The sequence below is a fragment of the Alexandromys fortis genome, unplaced genomic scaffold (assembly GCF_014885135.2).
Source record: "Alexandromys fortis isolate MF-2015 unplaced genomic scaffold, M_Fortis_MF-2015_v1.1 scaffold_92, whole genome shotgun sequence".
Lineage (NCBI taxonomy): Eukaryota > Metazoa > Chordata > Mammalia > Rodentia > Cricetidae > Alexandromys > Alexandromys fortis.
In genome coordinates, this window is record NW_026067972.1 from 3,225,900 (window position 1) to 3,238,313 (window position 12,414).

General features: G+C 52.3%; 1 protein-coding gene and 1 long non-coding RNA gene across 2 annotated transcripts in view; one reads left to right on the top strand and one right to left on the bottom strand.

Annotated features, from left to right (window-relative positions):
• LOC126509929 (uncharacterized) overlaps nt 1-1,580 on the bottom strand; it is an 8,738-nt gene extending 7,158 nt beyond the window's left edge. The window contains exon 1 of the long non-coding RNA XR_007594279.1: nt 1,231-1,580. This is a non-coding gene — a long non-coding RNA (uncharacterized lncRNA). The remainder of the gene's footprint in view (nt 1-1,230) is intronic.
• The window catches only part of Gabbr2 (gamma-aminobutyric acid type B receptor subunit 2), a 341,698-nt gene that overhangs the window by 303,203 nt on the left and 26,081 nt on the right, over nt 1-12,414 (top strand). The window lies entirely within an intron of this gene.

The window sequence follows — 12,414 nt, forward strand, 5'->3', positions numbered from 1 at the left end:
GGGTGCAGATGTGTTCATGACTAAGGGGGGTGCAGATGTGTTCATGACTAAGGGGGGTGCAGATGTGTTCATGACTAAGGGGTGCAGATGTGTTCGTGACTACGGGGGTGCAGATGTGTTCATGACTAAGGGGTGCAGACGTGTTCATGACTAAGGAGGGTGCAGATGCGTTCATGACTTAGGGGTGCAGACGTGTTCATGACTAAGGAGTGCAGATGTGTTCATGACTAAGGGGTGCAGATGTGTTCATGACTAAGGGGTGCAGATGTGCTGCAGATTTCTTTCCATCACTCCAGTTTCTCCCTGACCCCTTGATTGTGTTATTGTGGCGGTCTCACTTCTCCCTTTTCCACTTGAATACATTTTACTTCCATTTCTTGGATAGCCAAAATAACTTTAATATATTTTAGCCTATTCGTTCCTTTGAATCTAAGTGAATCTCTTCTGTCCAACAAATACAGTTGGATCATGTCTTTTAATCCAGTATGCCGATCTCTGTCCTTTAATTGGAGCACTGAGTCTATTTAAGGCAATTAGTGATAAGGCGAGGATTACATCCACCATTCTAAACGAGAGCCCTGACAGGGCCACAGTCTGTGTATCTTGCTGTTCTCCACTTAAAATCCTTCAGTTAGGAATGAAATCCCAAAGTCCTGCCCTGATCCTGGCCCTGCAGAACACAGCCCCTGCCTGTGTATCCAGTACCCTGTCTGCAGCCCCACAGGCTTCGCCTCTGTGGCTCCCACATTCTAACGCCATCCCTACTCTCGGCTCCTCCGTTCCTGCTCCATCTGCCTAGATGCTTTCTCCTGACTCTCCCATACCAGATCTTTCTTGTCATTAGGGTCTCAGTGTAAACTCCACTCCCTGACCACAAGCCGCAAAGGATCCCAACCTTGGACTCGCCCTGCCCTCAGTCTCTGTCTCCCAAGACTGGAACTGACTCCCAGGCCAGAATGAGAAGCAGACCCTCAGAGCTGTTACCATTGGAGCCCCCCCACCCGCCCCCCCGGAGTGAGACCGGCAGCTTGCTGGCAGTGAGTATCTCACACGGGAGCTCGCCTTGCATGAGTCAGGCACTGAAGGCTTGGAAAATTAAAACCAGCAATGTTTGGAGGCCAGAGCGATTTCTGCCGCTGGGAAAGGATTGTCCTGCGTCCCTCCACCTGGTTCTTTCTTATCTGCCTCTCACAGTAGCATACCAGCCGACAGTGGATTGCTTGTTCTTACCAATTATTAAAAACATGTGGCGGGCTTCTGAGGATGCATTCACTTGCTGAGGAAATGGACCATATCCCCAGCCTGGGCTCCGGCACTATGGGCTTCTGTGGAGTGAAAGCGCCACCAAAAACGCCTCGATAGGTTTAACTTCATGGTCTACCACCTCCCGGCTATGTGACCTGGAGCAAAGACTTGCCCTCTCTGAGCTCCTGTGCCCACAGGAAAGGTGCATCCTCTCTCCTAGATTTGCTGTGAACATGAACTGAGGTTAACGTGAAAGCACCTAGACCTGACCCTGGCTCACAGAAGGCGATAGATCAGCATGACGTCATCTTCCAGACCCCGACCGACCCAGAGTGTCCTGACTCCATAAGGAAGTTAACTATCCTAGCATCCTGAGGCCCAGTGATGCTGCATGCCAGCACGGGAGTGGATCTCCTAGTGCCTTCCACGGACATCCTCTCATGCCATCTTGGAGATGAACGGATGTCGTCCTGCAGAATTTTCCATTCCCATTGGACGGCCATATACGTGCTGGTTAAGGAAGTCACTGGGTTCCTAGTCCGCGCTCCCTGAAGCCAGGCTTGTTCACACTGCGAGCTGCCTGAGAAGCAGGACGAAGGGTGGCAGAGGGCTTCTGGGCAGAGTGCCTCCCTGGCAAAGGTCCTTTCCCATCTCTCCCACACCTGCCCTCCAAACTCGATTTCCATCCCTCCCCTTCCCCAGGTATGACCCCCCCTTGGACCAGCTTCTGATGACTCAGCCCCAGGCAGTTTGTGGACCCAAGGACACGTGACAACAGCACACCCCACCGCCACCCCAGGACTGCTAGAGCACCCACACTTTCTGCTGGCCACACTCACATGCTCTTGTGGCTTGGAGGACTCACCACGCCTATCCCCTACCTTCGAGATGCCTCGTGGAGCTCCGCCGCCTACTGAGGCACAAGGGAGATCTCCCAACCCTACATAAATCATCACTCTGCCAGCCACAGAGCCAAGGTGATGGACGCCATGGTGATGGGTGAGGCCCTGACCCCAGTCCCAGACTGGGGACAAAGAAGCCATTGGGGATGCAGGTGTGGATGACAAGAACCGTAACAGCTCAGCCTGAGTCTGCGGAAGACTGGAGGAGGTGTCTTCCTGTCCTGCCCTGAGAAAGAATTCGTATGCAAAGGGGGAAGCGTCCCCCTTCATCCTGAAAGCATAAGTAGGATTTTGGGAAACAGAACTGAAACAAAACATCAAGGCCCGCCCCTCAAAACATTAAACAGTCACCATGTGACCTGGAAATCTGCATGTAAACATGCAAGAGATATGAAAATATGCATCACGTAAAAAAGTGTGCCTGCGTGCCACAGTGCTGTCGTCCAGGGGCCAGAAGAGAGCACATATCTCTCAGCTGTAAACAGACAAGCAAAAGTGGTGTATCAACGCAAGGGAATATTATACAACTATGCGCTCACACCTGACACACGCGAGTGCACTTGTGAAGCTTTGTTCAGTGAAAGAAGCCAGTCACCAAAGGCCACTTAGTAAATATTCCATTGACAAGGAGTTTGTAGAACAGGGGAAGCCACTGGGAATCAAAGTGTGGTTAGCTGGGTATGGGGGAGGGGAGAAGAGAAGTGACCATCAGTAAGTCATACTTCTAAAGACATAGTTGAGCCTGGAGCCCAGGCAGCTGAGCCCGAGGTCACCTCGCTATCTACGACACCACCCACCTGGTGTAGGGGACAGCAGTGTCACCTGACCTAGCAGCAGCAATCAACTGGCTGATTCATTTGGCCAGGGAGGGGGTGACTGTGGATGCTGGTCCCAGCCTTAGTGCTACTGCGGGTCTGTCTGTGACTCCTGTGATGTTTGGGGGACCCAGGACAAAAGGAAATCCAGCCACCCCCCGGCCTCTCTTCCACACACTCGCTCTATTTAATAACTGCTCTTATCAGTCTCCTGGCAGCCTCCTCGCTTCCTGTGCATGCAAATTACTCTATTAATTACACTCATATCCCTGGTGCTTCCTGGCAGATCTCCGTGCGCTTTGTCACCAGCGCACACCCATTCTGCTGTGCCCACTGGCACACACACGGGCCCGCTCACTTCTGGAAGTGTGTCTTTGGTCCTCAGTAAACACGAAACACGTGCCTTTCGATTAGTCTCGAGGAATTCAGTCTTCCTGTTCTCATGGCGCGTCAGGAACGGTGGTTTTACTTTGAAGCCGCAACCCAGGCCCATGTTGGGGGGCTTCTGACATTGTCCCCCAGGCTTTGTTTTCTCCCCAGATCACAGCTCAGAGAACCCTAGAGCCTAGCACTGAGAGAGGTGACAACCACTAAAAAATCTGGGGGAGGACTGAGGAGGCAGGAACAGACCGAGGGAGTGCAGCGTGAAGAAGCGGAATGGGGTGCAGGAACACATCCCAGGAGGCCTCCAGCGTGTGCTAAGACCATCAGACTTTGTTCTAAAAGCCAGTCACCTCCCTAAGTATATGAGCAGGTGACATCCCAGACATCCCGGACATCCCAGAAAGTACGCAGCAGACAGAAAGGAGGATCAGGTGTCCCTTGTCTGATGGTAAGAAGAAAGACACGGTGAATGACTTAGAACACAGAAGACCCCATCACATGTCCCAAAATCAGTAGAGTCATGGGTTTCATGGTCTGAAGTTGAAGAAATCCTAGGAACCATCTCTGCCTCTTACAAAGTGTGTGTGTGTATCTTTTGCAAGTTGAAGAGTCTAGAAAGCTCTTCTATTTATAATTTTGAATTAGTCCATTACTTTTAATGTTTTACAGTAGGAAAATCTCTTAATTAGCATTCGCCAACCCTCTGGTCCAGGGACCAGCTTGCTGTTTGTTTACATTTCCACGTGCTGAGGCCCACTCTCTACACCACGCACCTGAAGGGCAGCATCTCCCCGTGGGTTCAGGGAGGCCTGAACCCCTCTACCTCAGAAAGCTACAGAGAACCAAAACGGGGAGACTGGGGCAGAAGGGAGTCCGCTGAGCTGTTCTGGTAAAACACAACGAGCTAAACCGAAAGTCTCAAATGCTCCGCTGTTTTCCTTCCGTCTCACTTCAGGCTGTGTTGGCTTAAAATCGGAAACTAGGCATTGCTGTAATAAATCAAAACACAAGGATTTGCTTGGCCATAAAATCTGAATGTGATCTGTTCAGTCTCCCGTCATGGCTGAAAGCGCTTAGCCCGACAGAGGCTCGGGATATCATGGCTGCCTGCTTCTGCCAGCACCCCAAACCACTGGCCTCCCGAAGCTTTCCAATCTCAGGCTTACCAGACCTAAGACGCTGGGATCCTGAACAAATGGCTTCCCTACTCTGTGCCTCCATTTCCCTATAGAGCAAGAAGAAAAACTATAAGTAACATAAAAATACGTTCCCGTGCATGGGAGGATGCATGAAAGTTGCATGAGCATCGGCTCTTCTACACGGGGGCTTGGGTATCTGTGGCTCTGAGTCCTCACGGGATCCTCTATGCATGCCATGGGATGCCGAGGGAACCCTTTCCCAGAGTGAATACGGTGACTGGGCAGAGCACTGAGCCCAGGGCCAGTCTCACTGCGCTCCCGTGTTGGCAAGGCTCAGCCAGGCCACAGTAACAAAGAGCCACAGTGTCTCCATAGCTGACACAGCAGAGACTCGGTCCAGCTGTGAGTCCAGGTGGCTGTCCCGGACAGCCATCTTCTTCCCGGAGGCAATTTGCCATCTGGACCACAAATAAAGCAGCATGGCTCTCACAGCGGCTCTCCGTACTTCAGCCCAGGTGGGTCAGCTGACACGTCCACCTACAGCCCATTGGCCAGGCCTAGTGAGAGGCCCCTCAGATGGCTATCGGGGCTAAGATGTGGGTGCGTAGCGAAACTTCAGTGTGCACCAGTCTGTGCTGCCTCTGACCCCTCCTGTCAGCCCCCTGTGCCCCCCTCAGCCCAGATCCCCCCATCTATAATTAGCACAGATCCTTCCTGTCCAACCACACTGACTCAGAGTCCCGGAAGATCATAATGGTGAAAATTTAGCTAATGGTACAGGCTGGCCTTCTCACTGGGCCAAAGGCAGGTACATTCTCTGGGTCTTTTATAAGTCGAACTTCCCAGATCTCATCCCTGTTCATCTCCTCCTGTATTGTTGCTCTTCTCTCAGGTTGGGCCTCTGTCATCCTTTTGGCCCCAGATCATTAAGGTCATTTATCAGTAGCCCTTGTGACCTAGTTTTGAAATAGCATGCTGAGTGATACATCCTGCCTCAGAAAGGAGACATGGAAAAGTCAGGAGGGGTGATGGGAGGCCAAGGGGCCCCTTCTTCTATGTGCATGGGCATCCATGTGTGCAAGTGTGTATGTGTGTGTGTATGTGTGTGTATGTGTGTGTGTGTGTGTGTGTTGTGCCGTGAGCCTCCTCAATGTGTGTTGTTACATAACCAATGCAAGCTCAGGGGACAGCCCCAGGTAAATAGGATGCTAGGCATGCAGAGGGGACATCAGGTTAGACCCCATGGCTCATGGAAATAGTAAGTAATGTTAACAGTTAAGGAGAGCTCGGTAGAGAAAGACTTAGACAGTGTCCTGTGCAGGCAGAGTTGACATTTACCCAGAAAAGAGCAGGCAGGGTGAACGAGTTCTGTCCCTAACCTCAGAGGGGCTGTGCTGAACTGAAGGAAGAGGCCCCAAGGACAGAGTGGAGGCACGTGGAAAGCCCCTGGATCCAGCTTAGGCAGAAGGGAACGTTTCTTCTGAAGCCCTGCCTAAGGACAAGTAAACTGGGCTCCCCTAGGAGGTAGTGAGATCCTCACCACTAGAGGTATGCAGAGAAAGGCTGGGGAGCCCAGGAGGATTCTCTTCAGAGGCACAGTGCTGCCTTTTAGACCATTCCCCGCAGGAAGTGCAACACCTTCACATGCTCTCTGCTCGCCGTTCCTTGCTGAAGGGGATGGGAGAGACGAGGAGCGAGCAGCTTCGTGCTCTAACCCAGGAGCACCTTGTCATCCCTAGTGACTCTGGCAGCAGCGCTGAGCCGACAACCCCAGCAGGCTTGGAACAATGAGGAAGGGGTGCACACTCTGTGGCCTCTGGCCACACGGGGATCCCCACTTCCACCCAACGTGGCAGCAGCCACAGCAGCTATTTTTGGAGCTGTCTCTACGGCAGCACACTTTGGGGCTCCCAGGATGATGCTTCATGGAATGACAACGGGAAAATCAAATGCCTGCATTGTTCTCGCCCGTGTTACACGGGCGTGCGTGTCTCGTGGCCTTGTCGTCTTTTGTCTCCCCGTGTTCTTACCTAAATGCTTAGAACAACCCTCTAGCAGGTGATGCCAACATTTCTCCAAAGACAAGTGAGCATACAGTGGTCCTGGCACAGCAGCCCCGGTCCAGCACAGCAGCCCGCCATCACACCAGGGCCCCAAGGGAATTCCAGGCTACCTTTAGCCGCATGCAAACTGTCGATTTGGAGCAGAAGCAGGGACTAGGAGAGGGGGCAATCCGACTCCACCAGGCAGCGCCCTTCCTTTCTCCTTGGTGAGCAGGAATGCCCAGAGTGCCAGAGAAGAACATGACGTGCAAGGAGGGGCTCAAGCGTCAGCTGTGTGACCTTGGCAGAGGTCCACCGGGCTCTGGGCTCGGTGCTTTCCTGTTCAGATGGGACCAAGGCTAATGGCTAGGGAACGATCAGGGTGGGTGGCAGAGCAAGGAACTGGTGCAATGACCAATGTAAGACAGAGCTTGCACGCGGCCAGAGTAGAGTGGCCAGGCTCTGTCCTAGTCCCCTGGCACAGTGTCCTGATTGTAAGCCTCTTCACACCCTAGTTCTGTCACTTCCCTCTTCACGGTAGACTGGAATGGAACTCGACAGCCAGCGTAGTCTGTAAGCCGCCAGGTCTAGTACTGAGTGAGGAGCTGATATGGCTGTATGGCCAGGCCCTGGCTGAGCTGTGTACCCCCATTGCCTCAAGGTCAGAGACTGGGTAGGAGAGAGCTCAGCCCTGCCAACTATGGGGCAGGAAAGCCTGGACAAAGCTTGTCTCACTTCAGGGGACCCAGATGTCACCTAAAGTTGGAGGCAATTGTCCCCTCAGAGACCTTGTAACTTAAGGGGTTAGTAAAGCAGGAGGAAAATATGGAGAAGATGGGATAGCCCTGGCCAGCTTAGGGTGGGGTTTTCATCCTCCCCTGAGTCATAAGCACTGGGCAGTACCAGCAGCTGCAGAGGCTACTCTGGAAAATGTCAGGAAGGGAGCACCATCCAGGGGCATTTGAGATCTCCTCCTGGCACACCACACTGTCGGCTACCCTGTGTTAGAGCAGAGGTTTGGAGCTCCTGTGACCCTGGTCCCAGTGCCAACTCTGTCCCTTGTTATACCTCTGTGACCTGGAGCTTGTTACTCAACCTCTCTGAGCCTCACAGTGTCCCCTAGCACAGAGGGTGTCCTGGAGCCAAGCCCAGGATGATGGATGAATAAAGTGAGCTCGTCATGTGACACACTTGGTCTAGAACCTGGCCCAAAGCAAGTGGTTAGTCAGGGCTGTTGTAGTGGGAGCAGCGGGGTTGCTTCCCACCACCCAGCTAGCTTTACCGGAAATAATTACACGGAAACTGTATTCTTTTAAACACTACCTGGCCCGTTAGTTCCAGCTTCTTATTGGCTAGCTCTTACATATTGATCTAACCCATTTCTAATCATCTGTGTAGCCCACGAGGTGGCTTACCAGGGAAGATCTTAACCTGTGTCTGTCTGGAGTGGGAAAATCATGGTGACTGCCTGACTCAGCTTCTTTCTCCAAGCATTCTGTTCTGTTTACTCCGCCTACCTAATTTTCTGTCCTATTAAAGGGCTGAGGCAGTCTCTTTATTTAACCAATGAAATTAACACAAAACAGGAGACTCTCCCCCATCACAGGGCAGGGATTGGCAGGAGGAGGGACAGGCGGTGGGGACAAAGGAGAGAGCAAAGCACAGGTGACATGCACCACTGTAGGAAAGAAAGGCCTGGAGAACAATTGTGATGGCCGCAGTACCTGGAGAATAAAGGCAGGACCTAACCCGGGGTGAATCTGAGCTAGGGGATGCAGTTGGATGGGTAATGGGACTGCCACCGAGGCAGACAAGAGGATTAAGAACTTTCCTGCAGCATGGAAGCCACTGGTGCGGCTGGGTGGTGAGGGACATTTAGAAGTGACCAGGTACTAACGGCCTCAGGAGCCTGGGACAGGAAGCAGTTGCCACGGGTCAAACCTCCACCCAGGTTTGTGAATTAGACACCCCGTGTAGCTGCTTGATGAGGGATAGGTGGGCATCATGAAGGAACCAGAAGGACTAAGAAGACACCTGGTCAAGGTCTCACCTGGTGGATAGTGACTGTAGCCACTCTTGGAACCAGCAAATCCAGGAGCAGTGGCAGGTTGAAGGGAGAGGGTGGTGAGCTCACGTTGGCGAATGCTGGGCTAGAGAGGTGCCCGTAGGCAGGAGGGGGACAGGATGTAAGTGGAGATCCCTAAGAAGGACCCAAAGAGGGAAGGACAGGGTGAGCAGAAGCTGGGAGACCTGTAATGCTCAAATGCCCTGCACTGGGTCTCTTGGAGTTGCCCAGGGGCCACTGGGAGCTTTCCTAGCTTAGGGGAGCATCAGAACCAGTGCCCACAGAACTGGGTGTGGAACTGCAGGAGGCAAAGATCACAGGCTCCGTCTCAGGCCCAGGAACAGAAGAGAAGACCCAAGAGAGTGGAAAGAGAGAGACAGGAGACGGGCGTGACAGTGAGGTGGGTCTGAGGTGATCTCAGAAGCGAATAGCTTGCTGCCTTCTCCCCTGTGGTCAGGTTCCGTCAGTGCTGGGTACAGGACAAACGACCTGTGCTCAGGACTTGGTACTGTCACCTTGGCTAGGGCTGTGCTGCCTCAGCGTCTGAGGAACCCACGTTTCTCCTCACTCCTGCTGTCTCTCTCTGTCTCTGGCTGCTATTTGTCATTGGCTCACAGCCGGCAAGTGGGAGGGGACTCTACTCTCAGGGGTCCCCTGAACGCACCTGTGAGGTCAAACTGCAGCAGCAGGGCCAGGTGTCTGCTGCCTGCTGGGAGCTACTGCCTTAGGATCCCCAGGGCTGCCCTTATAGGATGTAGGAGGAAATGGACTTCCTTTCCCAAGGTCAGCAGGGATACTTTCCTCTCAGCATTGTCACTTCAGGTGACCATGTGGCTAATTATATTCCCCACGGCAGCAGAGACCTCCCAGGAAGGTCTGCCTCCAACCCCAAGACCGACTCTGGAAATCCTGAGTCGGCTAAATATCTGCCTTTCCTATTGGCTCCTGGGCCAGTTCCTGCTCACAGCCCCAGCACTCCGTACATGCCTCCAGCCCTCCCTGGATATTGGTGGACATTCTTGAACACATATCCACAGAGGGTGGTGTTCCTAAAGGGACTTCCCTCCAGCTTCCAGTGCAGCAGGCTCCCCAGGACTTTGTACCTTGGGTGGGGGGCTGCCTGCTTCTCATCCACAGACTTCATCTCTGGCTGCTCACACCAGGTTCTGGCACTGGGAGAAAAAGCTCCTAAGAGCTGGGGAGATAGCTCATCTGGTAAAGCCTGCCTTGTAAGCATGAGGACATGGATCTTGAAGCATGCATGATTAATAAAAACTCAGAGACAGAAATTGGGGTTTAACCTGAAAACCAGAAAAGCAAAGCAGCCAGCCACTGGCTTTTACCTTGACCTCAGTCTGAAAATGGCGATCCTGCCTCCAGGAATCTCAGAATGAGACTGTGTATGAGAGTTGTCTCCTCCCATTTTATAATCCTCTCTACTCCTGAGATTAAAGGCATGCACCGACCAGTTTCTATGGCAACTTGTGTGGCTACTGGGATTAAAGGTGTGTGTTATCACTGCCTGGTCTGTAAGGCCGACCATTGGGACTGTTTTACTCTCTGGTCTTCAGGCAAGCTTTATTTATTAAAATACAAGAGATATGTCACTACAGATCCAATCTCTCTACAACCTATGTTGTTGGTTTAAAAAAAAAAAAGCCAAGATGGACAGTGATGGTGCAAACCTTTAATCCCAGCACTCAGGAGGCAGAGGTAGGCAGATCTCTTGAGTTCGAGGCCAAACTGGTCTATAGATCTAGTCTCAGGACAGCCAGAGCTACACAGGGAAACCCTGTCTCAGAAAAAACAAACAAAGCCAAGCATGTCAACGCCTATAATCCCACGACTGGGGAGACAGAAACAAGAGGATCCCTGGGGTTCTCTGGCTTCTTAGCCCAATTGGCAAGCCCCAGGCCAAATGAGAAATACTACGTCAAAAACTAAGCTTGACAGCTCCTGAGGAACAGCAGCCAAGCTTTTCCTCTGGCCTCCACATCTCCACATGCATGTCCACATCTCCACATGCATGTACAGGTATGGGCACATGCACCACACACACACACACACACACACGAACATACATGGACACACAGAGAAGCAAAGACTCCTTCAGGCTTCCTCTTGACTCTAAGACATGAGTGGAGACATCAGTCCCCATAAAGGCTACACTTGAAGTGCAAGCAGCCCACCCTCACTATGGCAGCACTGAGCCAAGGCTACCCCAAGCCAAGGTTACCCCATGTTGCCAAGGGGCTTGTGTATTCCAAAGAAAGCTAGAAATCTGTGTGCCATATGAAGTCACTAGAGTTTTACCCACTGGTAATGAGGCCTAACAAAGTTAAACATGGTCCAAGTGAAGTGTGTCTCCAGACCACCAATCTAACTCTCTCCTCTGAAGCATAATGACTGTCTCCTCAAGTCCCTTGCCTCCCATTCCTGGTTGCTAGGTCATCCTTGCATTTGTAGTGGGGGTAGGGTGGGGATTCTAGGTGCAAGCCACTGGTCTCCCTTGACTTAGCGAGTTCACTGAAAAGTGTTCAGGCCCTGCAGAACCCCTAGGAGACAACAAACCCACAGCCCCTCATGAAAGTCCCCCTTGAGGAGCGCTGGTTGGCTCAGAATCATTGGCTGTGCCAAGAAGCTCTTTTGCCTCCCAGGATGCGAGACCAGCAGGGAAGTGCACAGGTGCACAACCCCACACCGTGCTGTGCAGAAGGCCTCTCTCCCTGAGAAGAGATGCGGAAGGCGGTGGAGATTTCCCGAGTACTCTGTGGGAAGGCTCTCTGGCCTAGACTCTGCCTCTGTCTTGCTGTCTCTCTTGCTAAGTCCTCTCACACAAGTGTCTTGTCTGCTCTGCTCTACATGGATATAAAACTCCTATTCCTTACCATACTGCCCTGAGGTCAGTCCAGGAGAGCCTGCTAGATGAACGCCTGCAGCCGCTGCAGCACAGGTGCCTGCACCGTCAGCCTCAATCCCCCCACGGCTGTGGCTTACAGAGCCATGGAATGTCCACTGAGAGTGGAGAGGTCCTCGCTGCCTCAGCCAAGCCCCCCACTGTCCCACTTCGCATCCCCTGGTTGTTAGTGGCTTCCTTCATTACTTTCTGGACACAGTTCAATGATCCGGCCTCTGCCTTTGCCCGGGCTGTTCCCTCCAGCACATAGGACAGAGGCCAGAACATTGCGCCAATACTTGCCGCGAGTCCTTTTCTGGGCCTCGGTTTCTCTAATATGAAAAGAAGAGTCTTTAATAAATTAAAAAAAATAAATTAAAAAAAAAGAAAAGAAGAGCCAGATTTGTACATAAACTTCTTAGTGTTTGCAAACTGAGTCGGGGGAGAGAGTGGCTGTCACAAGACTAAAGGGCACAGTGGTGTTTAGTGCGTAGGCCCAGGGTATCCTGCAAAGCAAAGCTATCCCCTCACCATAAAGACCCGCACTCTGCACCCACAAAGGAAAAGCTACCAGGAGTGTCCTCAAGGGTACCTGGGGATGATGTCATACTTCCCTGTCCGATCTGTGATTCTGGGGGCAGGTAAAAACTTGTAATCAAAATGTTCAAAACGTGATTCTTCTTCTTGCTGGTGGTGGTGCACGCCTTTAATCCCAGCACTCAGGAGGCAGAGGCAGGCGGATCTCTGAGTTTGAGGCCAGCATGGTCTCCAGAGTTCTAGGCCAGCCAGGGCTACACAGAGAAAAGAAAGGAAAGGGAAGGGAAGGGAAGGGAAGGGAAGGGAAGGGAAGGGAAGGGAAGGGAAGGGAAGGGAAGGGAAGGGAAGGGAAGGGAAGGGAAGGGAAGGGAAGGGAAGGAAAGGGAAGG